This window comes from Chrysemys picta, unplaced genomic scaffold (genome assembly GCF_011386835.1).
Source record: "Chrysemys picta bellii isolate R12L10 unplaced genomic scaffold, ASM1138683v2 scaf21, whole genome shotgun sequence".
NCBI classification, from domain to species: domain Eukaryota; kingdom Metazoa; phylum Chordata; order Testudines; family Emydidae; genus Chrysemys; species Chrysemys picta.
The window spans coordinates 338,656-361,800 of NW_027052728.1; the positions used below are offsets into that span (position 1 = coordinate 338,656).

The 23,145-nt window shown below is 50.9% G+C and overlaps 1 long non-coding RNA gene across 1 annotated transcript; it reads left to right on the forward strand.

Annotated features, from left to right (window-relative positions):
- The first annotated feature begins 16,670 nt into the window (after window positions 1–16,670).
- Window positions 16,671–22,423, forward strand: LOC135977737 (uncharacterized). The gene is made up of 2 exons (XR_010595154.1): window positions 16,671–17,501; window positions 20,408–22,423. It is a non-coding gene; the product is annotated as an uncharacterized LOC135977737 (long non-coding RNA).
- Window positions 22,424–23,145: the final 722 nt, after the last annotated feature.

Consider the following 23,145-nt stretch of genomic DNA (forward strand, 5'->3'; position numbering starts at 1 on the left):
CCATGAAAGAGCTGTTTTGCAGTGGGCAGGAAGTGCTGGGAGGGAGCGGGAGGACTTGCTCAGTGGGGCCGCTGGCGGGCGAGATGCACTGCGGGCAGGGCAGAGCTTCGCTGCCAGTGGGTGCTAAACACCCACTAATTTTTCCTTCTGGGTGCTCTAGGCTCCCAGATTCTTTTCCTGCTCATTAGATCGCACACGACAGGTTGGTGTCTCCTTTTCCTAGGGCAGGGGTGACCAACCTGTGCCTCCGGAGCCACATGCGGTTCTTCAGAGGTTACTTTGTGGCTCCGTGCATAGGCGCTGACTCCGAGGCTGGAGCTACAACTGCTAACTTTCCAATATGCTGCGGGGTGCTCACTGCTCAACCCCCTGCTCTGCCCCAGGTCCTGCCACCACCCCACCCCTTCCCCCAAGGCCCCAGCCCCTTCCCCCGAGCCTGCCATGCCCTCGCTCCTCCCCCCTCCTCACCAGAGCCTCCTGTGCACTGCAAAACAGCTGATTGTTGCGGGTGATTGGCGGGGCTGGCGGTGGGCGGGAGGTGCTGGGGGCTGGAGGGGGTTAGTGGATGGGGGGCTGCTGACATATTCCTGTGGCTCTTTGGCAATGTTCATTGGTAAATTCTGGCTCCTTCTCAGGCTCAGGTTGGCCACCCCTGTCCTAGGGACTGGTGGGGGCCAGCGTTGCAACAGTCAGTTCTCAACATCCCGTTTTGATTTGAATGTGGGCATCTTTCAGTTCCCCTTCTGCGTTAGCCTTCCACGTTCTCTGGAGGCAGATTTCCATTATTTGATCTTTCAGCAGACGAGTATGGGTGAATTTCCATGGATAGAACCTAAAGGGAAGATAACAAAACTCGTGTAGAATTTAGATTGATATCTCCATAAATAGTATTTTCCTTGGAGTTGCCTCAATACATTCCTTGCCTTCAAGTTGTGAATCTAAACCTTTTGTCTCATGTAATGATTGGCTAATGTATGTGTATTGAGACAATATCTATCTCAGAATTTACATGACTGAAACACACATAAATGAGATCAAATAATGCAGAAGAAAGAAATCTTAAGCTATTGAAAGTGATACGGCTCCACTCCCATCCCCTGGCTGTCATCTTGGCAGTTCTCTCAGAAATAATCTCATGGAGATAGACTTCAAAACTCTCTACAAATTCTACTATGCCCCCATTGGGCTATATACAATAGATGTGTAAATTCCCCCCTGCAATTCCTTTCCAGGAACGGGGTTTAAATAAACTTTAGCCTACATTTGTCATGGGTCTCGGTGTGATTTCTTTGTTATTGTGTTGGTGGCCCAACTTCTGACTGGATGTTATAAATAGTATGGGAAGTTCTACATTTAAAGTTTACTGGTTATTTTCCCCACGCTACTAAAATCAGTCAACATATTTGCAGCTGCTAATCCATCCTTCCAGACCCTCAAACCTTCTGGATGACAATCTTTTGTTCCTTTTCCTGGGTTCTCTGGGAACAGAGGTTTATTGGTTTTCAGCTTGGCCCTATCTGTTCCCAGAGTCCCAACATTCTGTGCACAAAGGAGTGGGGTTAATAATGAAGCAGTTTTGCAACTAGACTCAGGCAATGACCAAAGAAAATAGAAACTGACCTTTGTTGTTTCAATGTCTGCCCAATGGCAGAGGAGGTGTGAGATCCATGGGGTGAGAGTCAGGCTAGGAAATGTAGCCAGCGACTGTGCTAGGATGGGAGGAATTACAGATCTGGTGGATGGAGGTTTCCTGTTAGAGAACAAAAGGGGAGAACCTGTGATGTGCTCTGTCCAAGGAAGGTTATGAGAAAGAGGGAACAGGGATCCTGGTGCCTCTCCCCAAGGAAACCTCAGACAAAGCATCTCCTCTTGGAGAGGAGCAGCAACCTTCACACTAGCAGTTACAGCCAACTTTAGCTTCATAAATTCATAGTTTCAACGGCTCTAAGGCCAGCCCTGATCATCTAGTCTGACCCCCTGCATAACTCAGGCCCTAGAACGTCCCCAGAAGAATTCCTGTTTCACCATGGTCCCATGTGTCTTCACCTTCAGCTGGGGTAGAGTTCAGGGGTAGAGTGTTTGACTGCAGATCGAGTGGTCCTTGGTTCACATCCTAGTGCCCCCTTTGAAGTCTTTGTTAATAAGCAGCAGGTTTCACACAAACAAAAGGAAGTATTTTTTCAAACGACGCACAGTTAACCAGTGGAACTCTTTGCTGGAGGACGTTGTGAAGGCCAAGACTATAACAGCTTTCAAAAATGACCTCGATAAATTTATGCAGGAGAGGTCTATTAATGGCTATTAGCCTGGATGGATAGGGATGGTGTCCCTAACCTCTGTTTGCGAGGAGCCGGAAATGAGCAACAGGAATGGATCACTTGACGATTCCCTGTTCATTCATAGAATCATAGAATATCAGGGTTGGAAGGGACCTCAGGAGGTCATCTAGTCCAACCCCCTGCTCAAAGCAGGACCAATTCCCAACTAAATCATTCATTCCCTCTGGGGCACTGGCTACTGTCGGAAGACAGGATACTGGACTAGATGGACCTTTGGTTTGACCCAGTCTGGGCGGTCTTGTGTTGCTTATGTTCTTGGTTGTATGAACCAGTGCTGGCTATTAGAGGCGCAGATGGATTCAAAAGACCAGTCTCTTGGATCTGTGAATCCTGGGCAAACTAATTCCCTTCCTTTAGAGAATGACAGAAAAACCCATTTCCTCCTTCTTTCTACTCCAGGCTTCGTTCCTTTTTCCAAAGACTCGCCTCTAGGTTGCAGAGAGAGATCTACGTGCACAAAGTGTTCGTCCAACCTGCAGCAATTGAGGCATGCTCTGTCCTCAGCCAGCAAGAACAGGCCTTGCCAGAGAAGCCCCAGAGAAGCAAATTCTCATGGACCATCCTATCAGGCATGAAAAGACTCTGTGTCTGTAGCCAATCTGACACCTCGATGGCAGATAGCGATGAGGAGAGAACAGTTTCCTCACCAAGAAGGTGGACGCACTTGTCCCTGAAGAAGAAAGCAGCTGAGACCCAGGTGGAGTCAGAGGAGGTGAAGCTGCAGGAGAGTACAGAAAAAGTCAAACTGGGAATTTGGCTTTGCACTTTTCTCTCTGTCTCTCCCAAGCTCTGATCCTGTTGCCCATCCCCACAGACCTGAGTGCCTCCCCCGTGAATTAGATTGGCCTAGGGAGATCTCTGGCAGAATTCATTTCTACGTCCCCTGGGTAGGAGGCTCTTGGCATCATTTACTCCCCCTGATTAATGAAGCTCCACCGCCCTCCTGGGAGGTAGGAATTCTACCCATTGGACACCTGGGGAAACTGAAGCCCAGAGAGCTCCGTGACTTGCCCCAGCCTGCACGGTGGGGCAGGGTTACCATCGAACCCAGGAGAACACCCTGGCCAGGGCTCCTAGAACCAACGCTGCCTATTGGGGAGTCTGACTGTGTTGCCCTTCAGTTGTTGCTGCTGGGAATTCTCAGCCAGGCTGTGACGAGGCGATTCTGGCGGGACCCAACGGAGAGTGCCAGTTCAGGACAAATCGCTTCAAGCAGGGCACTTACAGCCCAGGGCTGGGGTCTTCCCACCTCTAAGGCAAACCAAACCAGCCAGACAGAGAGGACTTTGGTTTTTCTCCACTGGCTAACCACAAGTCACACCAGCAATTCCCTTAGACACTCCAGTTTCCCAGTATCACTACCAGTGCCACTCGTTATGGGGATGAATGGTTATGAAAACCAATACCCCTGTCATAACTATAAAGGGAAGGGTAACAGCTGTCCTGTGTACAGTACTATAAAATCCCTCCTGGCCAGAGACTCCAAAATCCTTTTCCCTGTAAAGGGTTAAGAAGCTCAGGTAACCTGGCTGGCATCTGACCTAAAGGACCAATAAGGGGACAAGATACTTTCAAATCTTGGGGGGGGGGGAAGGTTGTTGTTTGTGTTCTTTGTTTGGGAGTGTGTTCGTTCTCGGGACTGAGAGGGACCAGACATCAATCCAGGTTCTCCACATCTTTCTAAACAAGTCTCTCCTATTTCAAACTTGTAAGTAAATAGCCAGGCAAGGCGTGTTAGTTTTCCTTTGTTTTCTCAACTTGTAAATGTACCTTTTACTAGAGTGGTTATCTTTGTTTGCTGTACTTTGAACCTAAAACTAGAGGGGAGTCCTCTGAGCTCTTTAAGTTTGATTACCCTGTAAGGTTAATTTCCATACTGATTTTACAGAGATGATTTTTACCTTTTTCTTTAATTAAAAACCTTCTTTTTAAGAACCTGATTGATTTTTCCTTGTTTTAAGATCCAAGGGGTTTGGATCTTGATTCACCAGGAGTTGGTGGGAGGAAGGAGGGGAATGGTTAATTTCTCCTTCTTTTAGATCCAAGGGGATTGGATCTGTGTTCACCAGGAGTTGGTGGGAGGAAGGAGGGGGGATGGTTAATTTCTCCTTGTTTTAAAATCCAAGGGGTTTGGATCTGTATTCACCAGGGAATTGGTGAAGGTTTTTCAAGGCTTCTCAGAAAGGGAAAAATTGAAATGGTGGCAGCGGAACTAGAGCTAAGCTGGTAGTTAAGCTTAGAAGTTTTCATGCAGGCCCCTACATTTGTACCCTAAAGTTCAAAGTGGGGATCCAGCCTTGACATGGTGGTAGAGTGGTGGGATCATTTTAAACCCAAAAGCCAGTGAGATTTTTTTTTTCCTTCTAGCTGCTTGGAAAGTCGAGCTGGAGGTAGATAGATGCATATCTTATCTCTCCTTGCCTGAAGGCAGAGGTGTTAAGTTTTTTTAACAGGTCCTTTGTTAAGAGAAGTGTTCAAATGGGCAAACAAAGGGAAAGGGAATTTAGAAGCTGAATTGTTTTTTTTTCTTTTTACATCCTCGGGAGTAGCTAGTTAGAAAGTCTCTGTTAACTCAGCAGCAGCCAGAGCTGAGAGCTTCCCAGTTTCAGTCAACTGCAGAGGGGGTGACCCAGCACAAAAAAACAGGAAAATGACTACAAAAGAAGAAAAAGCCAAAGAGGAGGCCCACAAGAGAGCTATGGAGCTGAAAGAAAAAGAGATAGAGCTGAGAGACAGAGAAGAGAAAGCCAAAGAGGAGGCCCACAAGAGAGAGATGGAGATGAAAGAAAAAGAGATGGAGGAGAGAGAAAAAGAAAGGAAACATGATCTGGAACTAGCCAAGGCTAAGCAAGCTTTCACCCCCATCCCTGTTCCTAAGCCGTCCACCAGGGCCCCGTCTGGGTTACCAGAGACCCAGACAAAGGTGGTGGAACAGGATCCCCTGCCAACGACTGCAACAGCCGTAGTGGATCCAATCCCAGAGACCCAGCCAAAGCCAGTCCCAGAACCGGAACTGGCAACGCAACCAGCACCAGGACCATTGCCAGCACTGAGTCCAGCGCTTGCAAACCCGTCTACAACTCCAACGCCAGAGGGCACCAGCGAGCCTGACCTGGCGGAAGCAGCAGATAACCCTACCCAAGAGGCTCAGCCAGAGCCTGAGATACCACATAGTGCACCAGCGGACCACAGTCAATGGAAACAGCCCCAGCACCTGCATCACTTCCAGAGGGACCAAGCCCCAGTCCACAGTCCAAGGAGGAACTGATGTCTCCAGCATCAAGGGAACAGTTCCAGGCCGAGCAGGAAGCAGATGACAGCCTTCAGAAAGCTTGGGTGGCGGCACGGAGCACCCCAACGCCTCTCAGCTCTTCGAACCAATCCCGGTTTGTTGTAGAACAAGGACTTTTATACAAGGAGACTCTTTCTGGTGGGCACCAGGAAGATTGGCATCCTCAAAGACAGTTGGTAGTTCCCACTAAGTATCGGGTAAAGCTCTTGAGCTTAGCCCATGATCATCCCAGTGGTCATTCTGGGGTGAACAGAACCAAAGACCGGTTGGGGAAGTCCTTCCACTGGGAGGGAATGGGCAAGGACGTTGCTAAATATGTCCGGTCTTGTGAGGTGTGCCAACGAGTGGGAAAGCCCCAAGACCAGGTTAAAGCCCCTCTCCAGCCACTACGCATAATTGAGGTCCCATTTCAGCGCGTAGCTGTGGATATTCTGGGTCCTTTCCCAAAGAAGACACCCAGAGGAAAGCAGTACGTACTGACTTTCATGGATTTTGCTACCCGATGGCCGGAAGCAGTACCCTTAAGCAACACCAGGGCTAAAAGTGTGTGCCAGGCATTAACAGACATTTTTGCCAGGGTAGGTTGGCCCTCCGACATCCTTACAGATTCGGGAACTAATTTCCTGGCAGGGACCATGGAAAACCTGTGGGAAGCTCATGGGGTGAATCACTTGGTTGCCACCCCTTACCACCATGAAACCAATGGCCTGGTGGAGAGGTTTAATGGAACTTTGGGGGCCATGATACGTAAATTCGTAAATGAACACTCCAATGATTGGGACCTAGTGTTGCAGCAGTTGCTTTTTGCCTACAGGGCTGTACCACATCCCAGTTTAGGGTTTTCACCATTTGAACTTGTGTATGGCCGCGAGGTTAAGGGGCCATTACAGTTGGTAAAGCAGCAATGGGAGGGGTTTACGCCTTCTCCAGGAACTAACATTCTAGACTTTGTAAGCAACCTACAAAGCACCCTCCGACACTCTTTAGCCCTTGCTAAAGAAAACCTAAAGAATGCTCAGGAAGAGCAAAAGGCCTGGTATGATAAACATTCCAGAGAACGGTCCTTCAAAGTAGGAGACCAAGTCATGGTCTTAAAGGCGCTCCAGGCCCATAAAATGGAAGCATCGTGGGAAGGACCATTCACGGTCCAGGAGCGCCTAGAAGCTGTTAACAATCTCATAGCCTCCCCCACCTCCAACATAAAGCCTAAGGTATACCATGTTAATTCCCTTAAGCCCTTTTATTCCAGAGAATTAAACGTTTGCCAGTTTACAGCCCAGGAAACAGATGACGTGGAATGGCCTGAAGGTGTCTACTACGAAGAAAAAAAGGATGGTGGCGTAGAAGAGGTGAACCTCTCCACGACCCTTGGACGTCTGCAGCGACAGCAGATCAAGGAGCTGTGCACAAGCTTTGCACCAATTTTCTCAGCCACTCCAGGCTGGACAGAACGGGCATACCACTCCATTGACACAGGTAATGCTCACCCTATTAGAACCCCACCCTACCGGGAGTCACCTCATGCCAAAACTGCTATACGAAGGAGATCCAGGACATGCTACAGATGGGTATAAGTCGCCCCACTAAGAGTGCATGGGCATCTCCAGTGGTTCTAGTTCCCAAACCAGATGGGGAAATACGCTTTTGCGTGGACTACCGTAAGCTAAATGCTGTAACTCGTCCTGACAACTATCCAATGCCACGCACAGATGAGCTATTGAAGAAATTGGGACATGCCCAATTCATCTCTACTTTAAACTTAACCAAGGGGTACTGGCAAGTACCACTAGATGAACCCGCTAAGGAAAGGTCAGCCTTCGTCACCCAGGCAGGGGTGTATGAATTCAATGTACTCCCTTTCGGGTTGCGAAATGCACCCACCACCTTCCAAAAACTTGTAGATGGTCTCCTAGCGGGATTGGGAGAATCTGCAGTTGCCTACCTCAGTAATGTGGCCATTTTTTCTGATTCATGGGCAGAGCACATGGAGCACCTGAAAAAAGTTTTCGAGCGCATCCAGCAGGCAGAACTAACTGTTAAGGCTAAAAAGTGTCAAATAGGCCAAAACAGAGGAACTTACCTGGGGCACCAGCTGGGTCAAGAAACTATAAATCCCCTACAGGCCAAAGTGGATGCTATCCAAAAGTGGCCGGTTCCAAAGTCTAAAAAACAGGTCCAATCCTTCTTAGGCTTGGCTGGATATTATAGGCAATTTGTACCCCACTACAGCCAAATCGCCGCCCCGCTGACAGACCTAACCAAAAAGAAACAGCCAAATGCAGTTCAGTGGACTGATGAGTGTCAAAAGGCCTTTAACCAGCTTAAGGCAACACTCATGTCTGACCCTGTACTAAGGGCCCCAAACTTTAACAAACTGTTCCTAGTAACCACAAATGCGTCCGAGCGAGGCGTGGGAGCAGTTTTAATGCAGGAAGGACCGGATCAAAAATTCCATCCTGTCGTGTTTCTCAGTAAGAAACTGTCTGAGAGGGAAAGCCATTGGTCAATCAGCAAAAAGAAATGCTATGCCATTGTGTACGCGCTGGAAAAGCTACGCCCATATGTTTGGGAACGGCGTTTCCAACTACAAACAGACCATGCTGCGCTACAGTGGCTTCATACCGCCAAGGGAAATAACAAAAAACTTCTTCGGTGAAGTTTAGCTCTCCAAAATTTTAATTTTAAAATACAACACATTTCAGGAGCTTCTAACAAAGTGGCTAATGCACTCTCCCGGAAAAGTTTCCCAGAGTTAACTGATTAACAATTGTTCTTAAAATAAAACATATTGTTAGTTTTTATATAATCAGTAGTATGTCTAAAGGTACATGTGTCTTATTAACTCTGTTTTCTCCTAAAACTCCAGAAAAAAATCACAGCCAGTGTGAAACCAAACGTCCAACACTATCTGTGATTTGGGGGGCGTGTCATAACTATAAAGGGAAGGGTAACAGCTGTCCTGTGTACAGTACTATAAAATCCCTCCTGGCCAAAGACTCCAAAATCCTTTTCCCTGTAAAGGGTTAAGAAGCTCAGGTAACCTGGCTGGCATCTGACCTAAAGGACCAATAAGGGGACAAGATACTTTCAAATCTTGGGGGGGGGGGGGGGGAAGGTTGTTGTTTGTGTTCTTTGTTTGGGAGTGTGTTCGTTCTCAGGACTGAGAGGGACCAGACATCAATCCAGGTTCTCCACATCTTTCTAAACAAGTCTCTCCTATTTCAAACTTGTAAGTAAATAGCCAGGCAAGGCGTGTTAGTTTTCCTTTGTTTTCTCAACTTGTAAATGTACCTTTTACTAAAGTGTTTATCTTTGTTTGCTGTACTTTGAACCTAAGACTAGAGGGGAATCCTCTAAGCTCTTTAAGTTTAATTACCCTGTAAGGTTAATTTCCATACTAATTTTACAAAGATAATTTTTACCTTTTTCTTTAATTAAAAACCTTCTTTTTAAGAACCTGATTGATTTTTCCTTGTTTTAAGATCCAAGGGGTTTGGATCTTAATTCACCAGGAGTTGGTGGGAGGAAGGAGGGGAATGGTTAATTTCTCCTTGTTTTAGATCCAAGGGGATTGGATCTGTGTTCACCAGGAGTTGGTGGGAGGAAGGAGGGGAATGGTTAATTTCTCCTTGTTTTAAATCCAAGGGGATTGGATCTGTGTTCACCAGGAGTTGGTGGGAGGAAGGAGGGGGGATGGTTAATTTCTCCTTGTTTTAAAATCCAAGGGGTTTGGATCTGTATTCACCAGGGAATTGGTGAAGGTTTTTCAAGGCTTCTCAGAAAGGGAAAAATTAAAATGGTGGCAGCGGAACCAGAGCTAAGCTGGTAGTTAAGCTTAAAAGTTTTCATGCAGGTGTCACGGAGTATTGGGGAACTCAGGGCCCTGCACCCCCGGCTTCCTGCGATTCACCATGACTCTCAGCCAGCCAGTAAAGCAGAAGGTTTATTTGGATGACAGGAATACAGTCCAAGACAGGTCTTGCAGGCACAGACAACAGGGCCCCCCTCAGTTAGGTCCAGCTTGGGGTCCCAGGGCATGCCAGCCCACCCCCCTTGGGGGGTCAGAGCCATCTCTGCCTCCCAGCCATCTCTCCAGCCTCCTTCCAGCCTGCTTCCAGCACTCTCTCTCCAGCGACCCCTCCCACAGCCTTTGTTCAGTTTCCCGGGCCCCGGAGTCATCTGACCTCCAACCCCCTCCTGGGTTCTCATGTTACAAGCTCAGGTATGTTCCCTTGGGCCGGCTCCCATCCCCCGATGCAGACCATCCTAGTCACACTCCCCTGTCAGCATTCACACACCACAGTAAGAACAGTCCCAGTTCGTCACATCTCTCCCCCCTTCGAGACCGAACTGAGCGGGGTCACTTTAGCCAGTGACCTGGGGAAGTTCGAACCTACCCCCGTTCCCATGGATGCCCCCGCATCCCTCCAGTTCCTTGGTGGGAGTTACACCAGGCCCCTTCCGTTCCACGCCCCCCCTTATGTCGGGGGTGCTTGATGGCACTCGCAGTTCGCATGTGGGAAGGTTTATGCGGCCTGTGCCCTTTTCCCACCCCCATACCTCTGGGGTTCCAACTGGGCTGTGGTCTTCTCCCAGCGCTCCAGTCTGGAGGTCTGTGCTTTGGGCTCTCTTGGTTTAGAGCCGCCCTTTTAACCTTGGCCACCCTCTGGAAAGGATCCTTTATGCTGGGCAAGGGTCCTAAAGCTGTTTTCCCCTTGTCCCAGGCCTTCCTCCCCCTCTGACAGGGGTCACAGGATCCGCAGTACTGTCGGACAGTAACAAAGACCCCAGGCCAGTAAAAGCTCCGTAGCAGCCTCTGCTGGGTACGCCAGGTTCCCTGGTGCCCTGAGAGGGGGATGTCATGGGCCCGGCACAGCAGCTGGCGGCGATACTTTTGGGGTACCACCAGCTGCCTCCTGATCCCCCCTGACTCCATTTTCCCTGGGGGAGCCCATTCTCGGTACAGGAACCCCTTCTCCCACAGGAACCTTTTCCGGCCACCTCGTTCCATGGTCTGTACCGCATTGAGGTCGGCCAGGTCCCTTATCTTCCGCAAGGAGGGGTCTCTCTGTAACTCTGCCTGGAACTCAGCAGCTGGGACAGGGATGGCCACCTGCTCTTTCTCGCCCGCTGGGTCCGAAGCTGCAGCCTCCCTGAGCCGCGTCCCTGGGCGTTCCCTCCCCACCAGGTTAGGGTCCTGCGCCTCAAGCAAGGCACCCCCCCCAAGGCCCGGGCGCAGGGCCCCTCGCCGGCTCTGACTGCAGGTCACAACCAGTGCCTTTTGGGGGTTGCTTGGCCAGTTCTCCAGGTCCCCCCCCATCAATACCTCAGTGGGCAAATACGGGTGTACCCCCACATCCTTGGGGCCCTCCTTGGCCCCCCACTTCAGGTGTACCCTTGCCACGGGCACTTTGACTGGTGTTCCGCCCACCCCCGTCAGGGTCAGGTAGGAGTTGGGCACCACCTGATCTGGGGCCACCACCTCGGGCCGGGCCAGCGTCACCTCTGCGCCCGTATCCCAGTATCCATTGACCTTCCTCCCATCCACCTCCAGGGGAACAAGGTACTCTCTCCGGAGGGACAGCCCCGCGCCCACCGTATAAACCAAAAACCCTGAGTCTGGGGCATCCAGCCCCCTAGAGGAGCTGGCCTGGGGCCCTTCTCTCTCTTGAGCAGTTGATAAGCTGCCAGCCCCTCTTGCGTGAGAAGCCTGCCCCTCGTCCGTCTGGGCCTCTACCAAGTTAACCCTATGCGGGTTCGGTCTGCTCAGTCTGTCCTTGAGCTTGGGGCACTGGGCCCGAACGTGGCCTCTTCGGCCGCAGTAATAGCAGCTCATGTCCTGTGGGTCCCCTCGAGCCGGTCGGTTGTCCCTGACGCTGGGCATTCCCCGTGGGAGGGGATTCCCCATATTCCCTCTTTGGGAGGTCCCAGGGTGACTCTCTCTCTGCATCACGGCGGGCCTGTTCCTTTGGGGCTCCTCCCTGCCACCCCCTGACCGGCTCTTTACAAACTCATCAGCCAGCTGCCCGGCGTGTCGCGGGTTCTCTGGCTTTCTGTCCACCAACCACAGCCTCAGGTCGGATGGGCACCGCCCATACAGTTGCTCCAGTACCAGCAGTTTAATCAGGTCCTCCTTCGTTTGGGCCCCACCAGCCCACTTGCTGGCGTATCTTTCCATGCGGACGGCTAGTTGCAAATAGGAGATCTCAGGGGTTTTATCTTGACTCCGGAACCTTTCCCGGTACATCTCAGGAGTCAGCCCAAACTCTCGTAGCAGGGCCTTTTTGAATAGTTCGTAGTCCCCTTTCTCTGCCTCTCCCAGTTGGCGGTACAATGCCACGGATTTGGGGTCCAGTAAGGGGGTAAGGACCCGGAGTCTGTCCGCGGGATCCACCCGGTGCAGCTCGCAGGCCGTCTCAAAGGCCTCCAGGAAGTCATCCATGTCCTCCCCCTCCTTGTATGGGGCCATGATGCACTTATCAAAGCTCCGTGCAGTCCTGGGTCCCCCCTCACTCACCGCAGCCGGAGGTTCGCTGCCCTTCAATCTCGCCAGTTCCAGGTCATGCTGACGCTGTCTCTCATTCTCCTGTCTCTGTCCTCTCTTTCTCCTCCCGTTCACGCTGATGCTGTCTCTCATTCTCCTCCCGTTCATGCTGTCTCTGTCGTTCACGATCCTCCAGCTCTCTCAGTTTTAGCTCTTTCTCCCATTCCAGCCAATTCCGCTCCCCGGATGCCGAACGTCGCCGGGAGGATCCTCTGCTGGCCGGCGGGCTTCGCCGGGGGGGACCCCCTGCTGGCCGGGGGGGTCACGGCGCCTTCGGTATTTGCCTGGGCTCCTCCCCACCCTTCCCCTAGGCATAGGAAGGAGGGGTCTCGGGAAGCCCTCAGCAGCTGGCTGACCACTCCCAGCTGGGACAGACACTGGTGCCTGCGCTGCATTTGCCAGGCTGCTTCCCTGAGACACAGGGATCAGTTCATTCGCGCGATCTTCCGCCTCCAGCTGGGCGATGAGCTGTTCTTTGGTGAGCCTCCCAATGCGCAGCCGCCTCTGCTTGCACAGCTCCACCAGGTCGCTCTTAAGCCGCTTGGCATACATCTTCCTGCTGGCCACTCACCGGCCTGTGTGCTCACAGCTCCCCACAGTTCCCAGGGGGACCCCTAGTGTGCCAGCCCTTCTCGAGGTCACCACCTCTCTGCCAGGGTCGAGCTGCAGACTCCTCCGCCCCTGGGACCACTCGCTGCGATCCCCCCGGGGGACCCTGTTACTGCAAAAGTCCTTCTCGCTGGTCACACACTCCCAGGGGTAATAACCGTCTCTCTCCCACTCTTCAGCAGGCCTGGTCCCCGTCAATCCCCCTTCGTTTTACTGCTCCCCAGTCACTTACTGCAGGAAGCGCCGTCCACGGGGTGCAGTAGATCCCAACCGCTGCCACCAGTTGTCACGGAGTATTGGGGAACTCAGGGCCCTGCACCCCCGGCTTCCTGCGATTCACCATGACTCTCAGCAGCCAGTAAAGCAGAAGGTTTATTTGGATGACAGGAATACAGTCCAAGACAGGTCTTGCAGGCACAGACAACAGGGCCCCCCTCAGTTAGGTCCAGCTTGGGGTCCCAGGGCATGCCAGCCCACCCCCCTTGGGGGGTCAGAGCCATCTCTGCCTCCCAGCCATCTCTCCAGCCTCCTTCCAGCCTGCTTCCAGCACTCTCTCTCCAGCGACCCCTCCCACAGCCTTTGTTCAGTTTCCCGGGCCCCGGAGTCATCTGACCTCCAACCCCCTCCTGGGTTCTCATGTTACAAGCTCAGGTATGTTCCCTTGGGCCGGCTCCCATCCCCCGATGCAGACCATCCTAGTCACACTCCCCTGTCAGCATTCACACACCACAGTAAGAACAGTCCCAGTTCGTCACAGCAGGCCCCTACATTTGTACCCTAAAGTTCAAAGTGGGGATCCAGCCTTGACAACCCCAATAAAAGAAAAAAGTTCTCCCAATCCCAAAGGACCAAGCCCCAGACCCAGCTCAACGTCCAAATCAGAGCTTACCCACAAATCACGCTGTTGCCAATCCTTTAGAATCTAAAATCTAAAGGTTTATTCATAAAAGGAAAAAGATATAGATGAGAGCTAGAATTGGTTAAATGGAATCAATTACACACACAGTAATGGGAAAGTTCTTGGTTCAGGCTTGTAGCAATGATGGAATAAACTGCAGGTTCAAATCAAGTCTCTGGAACATCCCCAGCTGGGATGGGTCATCAGTCCTTTGTGTAGAGCTTCCATTTGTAGCAAAGTCCCTCCACGGGTAAGAAGCAGGATTGAAGACAAGATGGAGATGAGGCATCTGCCTTTTATAGTCTCTTCCAGGTGCAAGGACACCTCTTTGTCCTTACTGTGGAAAATTACAGCAAAATGGAGTTTGGAGTCACATGGGCAAGTCCCTGCATACTTTGCTGAGTCACAAGGTGTATCTGCCTTCTCTCAATGGGTCAGTTGTATAGCTGATGGTCCTTAATGGGCCATCAAGCAGGCTAGGCAGAGCTGACACCAACTTGTCTGGGGTGTCTCCCAGAAGCATAGCATAAGTTTGAAATACAGACAATATAAAGCCAATATTCATAACTTCAACTACAAAAATGAAACACACATATAGACAGCATAATCATAACCAACAAACCATAACCTCTCCATAGACCCCTTACACGACAACCTTTATACAATATTTGCTGCAGATATAGAACAGTGGTTGCAAACAGTGATCTATACAGTTACAGATTATGTCAAGAACGTCACACCCCAAATGCAAAGTTGATGCAGGAAGGGATGACAAACATCCCTAACTGCATCCCAAGAGCTCCCCATCCTGGGTTCTGTCTCACTACAGCTAGTCTTGGGTTAGAAGCCGTACCAGTGTATAACAGAAATGGTTTATCAAAGTCATGTTCAATAACATGATTGAATCTCTTTACAAACTCAAGGTAAAACTTGGTTAGAACAATAGTGGATTGAATCTGCTCTTGCAGCATGGTTCCTGTATGTCTCATGTGATCTTGCCAAGAGCTAAAGAACATAGCTACTTTATTCATAAAAGCTCTGGCAAATGTTTGGAACCCAATTAACATCAAGCCAATGTAGATATTAATGTTGTTCGTAGCATAGGAATCTTGGCATTTAGCCGTGAAAGCAATATGGTAGTGTGCCTTAGTTTCCCTTTTCATACAGCACATCAGATCTGGAATGTCTTTTCCCCTGTGAAAAGTTCCAATGCTGTTTACAGGCATTAACTGTGAAACATTAGGATAACAAGGTCTTTGAACATAAAGTATGTTCTTATGTATTACTCTTAACGTGTTCAAGGGATTTTCCAAAAGATTAGGCACATTGTACATTTTTCAGTTCTTGCTAATAGCAAGACATTAGTTACAAAATTACCATTAGCAATAACAACAAATCCATTGCAAGTGTCCATTTACAATCATTTTTGTCATGCCACACCTTTGGCCCAAAACCATTGGGTTTTTGGCATTTTAGGGTTAACCTGTGGCTTTCCTTTGCAAAATCAAGTACTCTTTTTCCTCCTTGTCCTGAAGGATCAAACCCTGATTTTTCTTGCTTAACAGAATTCACTGGCTGATTGGGTGGGCTCTCTGTGCTAATAGCTATTAGCAAGTCTTTTTTCTCCCTGCCAGCCAGGTAATTTGCATCAACACAGACACTAGCTTTTAGATTCTCAGCTGCTACCAATTTCAAGGCTGGACACTCATTCTTCCCTTTAACAGGATTGGGTTGTTCTTCCCCCTCTCCCCCCCCCCCCTCCCGCCCACACACACACCTTTTGCCTAGAAGGTTGAAAACGGAAACTTCCTGCTTACAGGAATTCCTTTGCTGGCTAGGTGTGTTCACAAGTGCGGACCCTGACGCACAGACTGCTCACTCAGGGCTTGGCTACACTTGCGAGTTACAGCGCAATAAAGGAGCCTGGGTGCACTAGCTCACTCCCCGTCCACACTGGCATGGCACGTAGAGCGCTCTGACTCTGTGGCTACAGCGCGCCTGGTTCTCCACCTCGGTGAGAGGAATAACGTTTGCTGCGCCTTGGCTACAACGCCCGGGCATCAGTGTGAACGAGGTGTTGCGTTACTGCGCTCTGATCGGCCTCCGGAGCGTCCCATAATCCCCTTAAGTCAAGTGGCCACTCTTGTCACTGTTTTGAATTCCTGTAGGAATGCGGAAATGCCCTTTCAAAGCCCCATTTCTGACAGCCGGCATGCAAGCCGTTACTGTGCAATGCTGTGTGAGAGAGAGACGCAGGGGAGAGGGGGGGTCTGCTGCTGTCTGAACTTACAAGACAGCATGCTGACGTGCTCAGCCCCCCAAAACCCCATTCTCTCTCCCCCCACATACACACAACACACTCCCTGTCACACTCCACCCCACCCCTCCCATTTGAAAAGCACGTTGCAGTCACTTGAATGCTGGGATAGCTGCCCATAATGCACCACTCCCAATGCTGCTGCAAGTGCCGCAAATGTGGCCACGCCAGTGCGCTGTCAGTGTGCTCTGCCATACTACCCCCCGCCCATTCCCCCCTCCCCTTATGCCTGGCAACTCCCATGCCCAGTGCCCCTCTGGCCCACAGAGCCCTATAACCAGCACCCCCCCACTGCCTAGTGCCCCTCTCACAGCCCCCCCACAACTGCCCAGCACTCCATATTCCTGAGGGAATTCAGCACCAAAACATTAAAAATTCTGTGCACTATTTTAAAATTCTGCAAATGTTATTTGTCAATAAATAAACGTGGAAGCTGCAGCCTGGCAGGGGGAGCCCAGGCCACTGGCTGCATGGAGGTGGGAGATCACCCTGCAGCCTCCCACCTCCCTTCCCAGGACAGGGACTCGACAGTGAGGCTGCACCCGACCCTGACACATTGTAAGGGATGGGCCTGCCCCAGAAAACACCTTTGGGCACTGCCCCTCTGCGCCAGGTGCACCAGGTGTGGGAGGCAGGCTCAGCCCGTCAGGATCCAAGTGTGGAGGTGTTGACGTCACTAGGCATCACCCTAGGTAACTCGGGAGGGTGAAAGGCCACAAAGTGTCAATGAAGCCTTCCCGCACTAGGCCTAAGTGAACCAAACTCTATCCTTCCATGTTTAAACTCTAATCAACCTCAAAAGCCAGGTGCAATTGGAATATGTAAGCAACCAGTTATCTGTGTGCAACCCCCTGCTCAAGCAGTAATAATGAGGCCTGCATGTTTCTGGCTGAAGGGAAAAAGGACAAGATAACGGTTTAAAGAAGTTACTAACAAGCTAGGCTTATAGCTGCCAAGAATGACTTAACTATTACCAGGGACGGGAGGGGTAGAGGGAGGAATGGGGGGGAGAAAGGGCGGGCTAGAGGGGAAAGGGGGGGGTGAGGCTTAACTGCAAAATGTATAAAAGAAGAAAAACTGTTCCTGTTAATGTGCTTGATTTGAGACTTGCCAGTCTCCTTGCACCGCTTTGGGATCCCAAATAAACTTTGTTTGCTTCTCCCCCTGGTGTGTTTATTGGCGCGAAGCACACCGGGCAACGAACCCACTGTTGCTGTCCTCGGGCACTCTGTGCTGGCAACAGTTTTGGCGCCCAACGTGGGGCTCGAGGCTAAAATTTAGCCTTGCCCGGACCCCTCTCGGAGGTCGACAGATTGCGGCAACGACCGACGCCCAGCGCGCACCGGTGACTTTACCGGAGGCCTCGGCGGAGACGTGGTTTGGTCGACCCCGGAGGGCACAACGGTGCAACGCGCTTGAGTAGTGGAGAAGCAGCTGCGGGCGACGGTGGGGAACCGGTCCCATGGATAGGGCGACGGTGCAGAACCGGACCCTTGGATAAGGTAGGAACAGTCCAGTGGGGACTTTATCTGTCTTGACCTGGGGACGCCCAGTGTCTACCTGTTATGACCTGGGGACACCCAGTGTCTCCCTATGGGGCAGGGACAGAGTATGGCAGGCAGGGTAAGGTGTACACCCTTGGAATGCATTCTGGTGAACTGGAAAGTGTTTGGATCGGATCCGTTGGTTAAAAGTAAACTGAAAAGGTTCTGTACAGTAGACTGGCCTCAATATCAGCTAGAGGACCAGGTAAGGTGGCCACCGGAAGGATCACTTAATTATAATACGATCCTTCAATTATTTCTGTTTTGTCAGCAAACGGGGTAAATGGAATGAACATATGTATGTACAGTTGTTTATGTTGCTAAGAGATAGGTTAGATATTTTGCAAAAGTGTAATTTGACTCCGACAGGTTCGGTAGTAGCTACTGTTAGTCCCCAGAAACCCCCCCCCCAGCTGTAATGGCAGGTCCGGTGTCCCCTTCGGCTATCACACCCCCACCATATAAAGACAAGGTGTCTCAGGTCCCAGAGATTGCCCCCTCGGTGGAATTTTATCCGTTGATCACTGAGACCGTGGTGTCCAGACATGGCTCAGATAGGAATCAGGCCACTACTATGCAGGTTTACACCCATGTGCCTTTTAACCCGGTGGACCTAGCAGCCTTTAAGGCACAGGCAGGGAATCTCTACGAACCCAAGCAAGTTTATCTCGGTCTTTGAAGGGTGCCTGGCTAGCTGTAAAGCCTGACTGGGATGATTGTAATGTCCTTATGCGGACCCTGCTGTCTGAGGTGGAGCGTAATCAGGTTGTGTCTAAAGAAAAGGAAAAGAGGCAAGCGAAAATGATGGTCGCAGCAGTACAGGCTGGTGGCAGGGGAAAATTCCAGGAAGGTGGAAGGGGCCAGGGAATGAGAGGACGTGGGCGCCCTGGCTCACAGGAAAGGTGTCTGGGTCGCAACCAGTGTGCCAGATGCAGGAAGGAGGGACATTGGAAAAATGAGTGCCCCGAAAGGGAAGGTACCCCTATGATGGCAGCGGAGGATCAAGAATAGGAGTGTCAGGGGAGACGGACTATCCTGCCCCTGGAACCCCGAGTAAACATGAGGGTGGGAGATTCGGACATAGACTTTTTAATAGACTCTGGAGCTGCACGAACAGCCGTAAACCAACCTCTGCAGCTGCCTGTGTCAGAGTCCCTCACTGTGGTGGGTGCCACAGGGAAAGGAACCAAGTGCCCAGTATATGCCACAGCGGAATGTGCTTTGGGAACAGAACTCTATCTCACAAACTGGTTTTCCTCCCGATTGTCCAACACCTCTACTGGGACGGGACCTGCTTTGTTGCTTAGGAGCCACCCTGCATTTCACCCAAGATGAAATAAACCTCACCTTACCCCCAGAGAATACCTGGATAATGACCCTTGCAATTGAGCCCTCAGACATGCAAGCCCCAGAGTGGAGCAAGTGGGAAGACAAAAGGAGGGTTAAAAAGCAGCTTTGCTGGACAGTGTTGGCCCAGGGATTTAAAAATTCCCCCACCCTTTTCGGCCAGGCCCTGGCCAGAGACTTGGAGGAGCGGGACAATGAGGGACAGGGTCCTCCTCCTGCAATATGTGGATGACTTGTTAATTGCCGCTGTGGGTCTCATCCCTTGCCTTAAAGCCACTGTGAGCCTCGTGAACTTTGTTGGACTCCTCAAAAGTGGGTGTGCTCGTCCTGGTTTGTTGCTCCAAAGCTCTGTATAGAAGTTATTTTACTGGAAGGGTGCATAATGACAATGTGTATGTGTTCATTGTTGGGAAAAGGTGTATGAGTGAAGAGTGGAAGTTTCCTTTGTAAGTTAAAAGAAGCAAGAAGGAGAGAAGGAAAAAGAACAGAACGAGTTAACTGAGGGAAAAAATATAGCTAGCAAGCTCAGTCCAAAGATAAGATGCTGGCACCATCCAAGGACACTGCCCAGAGCTAAGACTTGGCCGACAGCCAAGAAAAGGGGGGGCCTGAATGTGCCCAAGCAACTATGAGATCTGCAAAACACTGTCAGGCATTAATGAAATGTGTTAGGTTTCTTTTCTCACAGATAAAAGAAGTGCTACCCAAAGACCCTAGCAGCCCTGCCATTCATTGAAACAAGGAGACTGAGTCTACGTAAGGTCCATCAACGAAAAAACTGCTTTGGCTCCACACTGGAAAGGCCCTTTCCAAGTCCTGTTAACCACCAACACTGCTGTGAAGTACCAAGGACTGCCCACCTGAACCCAGGCTTCTCACTGTAAAAAGACCCCTCCACCTCGGGAGGACTCTCCAACTGATGATAAGCCTATTTAAAGACAGGGTGATGTGCTAGTAACCTCTCCTCTGTATGATGCTGAACCACACTGTTTCAGGAAAAGAGAAGAAGGAACACTTGCTTCATTGAAACCACAAAGTCCAGGAATTCCTGACTACAAAAGACATTAAGAACTGACCCTGGTGAAGAAACAAAGAATTATACGCTGGCAGGGAGGCTCTTAGACCCCTGGCCTCCCAGGTACAGGCTGAATGTCTAGTCTGCCAAAAGAACAACCCTCGAGCTGGAGTGTCAGTGCCATCAGCCACTCTGGAACCTACCCAGGCCCGGGGCTGGTTTGGCAAATAGACTTTACTGAGTTCCCCTGGACCCAAGGATTCAAATACCTTTTCGTCTTGGTGGATCGATTCAGCGGATGGCCTGATGCCTTACCCCTTGTTTTGCTCCACATGCGTGCTCTCCCAAAGGGCAGGTTAGGGCTCAGTCCCTTCGAGATTATGTTTGGAAGGGCATGGCCTATGAACGGTACACCGGTTCTGGCAGGGGAGTGGGAAATGGGGTGTGGCTTTTTATCTCAGTACATGTGCTGTCTGTCTGCTGTTCTCTGTTCTCTCCACAGGTATACCAGAGATTTGCAGCCTCTCCCTCTGGATGCCCCTGTCCATTCCTTGCAGCCAGGCGATTCCGTTCTCATTTGGACCTGGAAGGACAAGCCTCTCCAAGAGAAGTGGAAGGGACCCCACACCGTCCTGCTGGTCTCCCACACAACAGCAAAGGTCAAGGGACACAAGAACTGGATTCAATCACTCCCGTCTGAAGGCAGTGCCCGCTCCTGAACGGTGGACCGTCCAGCCTACGGAAAAAGACTACCAGCGACGACCTGAGACTTAAACTGTTATTCAAAAGACAATAAGGCCTGCTGGGAATGCCCTGTGGTCTCTTTGGACAGTCGCAGCGCACTCCCCGTGAAAACTCTAAGCGTTGGTTGTGTTTACTCTCTCAGGGCCGGCCTAACCTGGTGGCTTGGTCCTTTTGTTTTTAATCTGCCTACTATTGATAAATGATATTTTGTGGGTATTTGGGGAATTGTAATTGTTAGGCCCTAGGGTCACCTGCCCAGCATGAGTTCAGGTCCAGGGTCTGCCACAGTGGTACTCTTTGCCATAGGGACACTCCTTTCGTTACCTCCCATTTCCCTCCAGGCACATGTGGGTTGGAAAGGGATCCCTACTAACTTGGAAACAAACACATATAAGTCCTTGAAGGTTTGCTTTGCCCAAGAGTTTAACCTCTCTAACTGCTAGGTATGCTCCCAAGTCCCGCACCACGCAGCAGGGTTACCCTGGAGGGTGGTCCCCCAAAATTGGTCAGATATCTGTTGGGGATGGTTCAGTAGGGGAAGAAATACCTCGGGTACCCCCTTGTGACAAAACTGTACCATTAAATCCCAGTATGCATTAAGGGACAACCCCTGGCTGCCCCAGGCAGCGTAAATCTTTGTATGCCACCTCAGAGCCCATTAAGGAAGGAGACAGGTTGGGTATAATCCTCCTCCCATCCCATGGGGTGGGACGACTAACCCAATTTTATCGCAGGCTCTCTGTGTTTCTCACCACATTCGCCAATGAAACCTTGGCCATAGAGAAGAGCCTTAACTCAGAGCTATACCAGCTCCGGTTGCTGTCCCTGAAAAACAGACAGGCCTTAAATTATGTTTTAGCCTCCCAGGGTGGGGTGTGTGCCTTTATTGGGAATGAATGTTGTACTTAGGTCCCGGAAAACTCACAGGACATTAACAAGCACGTCCTGTCGGCCAAACAGGCTTTCAAGCAGTGGAAGGCCCAGGAAAGGAAACCCACAGTTTTCGATTCCCTTTGAAGTTGGTTGCCCAACCTAGGAGGACTGGGCGGTGGCCTTGTGCGTCTCCTCCTCACCGGTGTGGTACTGTGCCTGGTCACCCTCCTCCTGATTGCTTGTTTTAAGATGCTCCTCCGTAAGCTTTGTGCCCCCCCGTTCCTCAAAAATCCCGGCATACCCTCTCATTGAAAACCCCAGCTTCATAGCACTTAATCATATCTTGTCCACAGAATATGAGAAAACTCAGCCAAAAGCTTGTTGAGTATTCTCAAAGGAGGGAGTTGTTGACGTCACTAGGCATCACCCTAGGTAACTCGGGAGGGTGAAAGGCCACAAAGTGTCAATGAAGCCTTCCCGCACTAGGCCTAAGTGAACCAAACTCTATCCTTCCATGTTTAAACTCTAATCAACCTCAAAAGCCAGGTGCAATTGGAATATGTAAGCAACCAGTTATCTGTGTGCAACCCCCTGCTCAAGCAGTAATAATGAGGCCTGCATGTTTCTGGCTGAAGGGAAAAAGGACAAGATAACGGTTTAAAGAAGTTACTAACAAGCTAGGCTTATAGCTGCCAAGAATGACTTAACTATTACCAGGGACGGGAGGGGTAGAGGGAGGAATGGGGGGGAGAAAGGGCGGGCTAGAGGGGAAAGGGGGGGGTGAGGCTTAACTGCAAAATGTATAAAAGAAGAAAAACTGTTCCTGTTAATGTGCTTGATTTGAGACTTGCCAGTCTCCTTGCACCGCTTTGGGATCCCAAATAAACTTTGTTTGCTTCTCCCCCTGGTGTGTTTATTGGCGCGAAGCACACCAGGCAACGAACCCACTGTTGCTGTCCTCGGGCACTCTGTGCTGGCAACAGAGGGGCTCAGTGTGGGGGGATCCAGGTGGGGCTAACAGGGTTCTGGGTGGAGCAGTCGGGGTGCAGGTGGCTCAGTGGGGGATCTGGATACACAGGGGCTCGTTGGGGGTTGATGGGGCAGTGGGACTCTGTAGAGGGGTCCAGGTGAAGGTGCTTGGGGCTCAGCAGGGGGTGTCTAGGTGTGGGGAGCTCAGTGGGAGGGCGGGTGCAGGGGAGGTGGGGCTCATTGGGGTGGGGGTCCAAGTGAAGCTAGCTGGGGCTCTGTGGGTGGGTGGTACAGATGCAGGGCAGGTGGGGCTAGTCAGGGGGAGGGTTCGATGGGGCTGCTTAATGGGCGAGCCTCAGCTGCTGCCAAGGGGATGCTGCATGCTGGGCTCCCGGTTCTCCCCTGTCCCCGCATCCCTCATCCCCTTCTCTTCCCCATCCCATACCCCTTCCCCACTGCCCATCTCCTCCCCATCCCACCCCCTTCCTTCCCTACTGCTTATTTCCCCCAGTCTCCCCACCCCGCCCCAGCACATGCACTCCCTGCTGTACAGAGAACAGGATGGCCCCTCCCAGCACACAGACAGGGAACACCACCGGCACTAGGACCCAAAAGGCTGCGTCCAGCTGCAAAGTCAGCAGAACTGAACAGCCC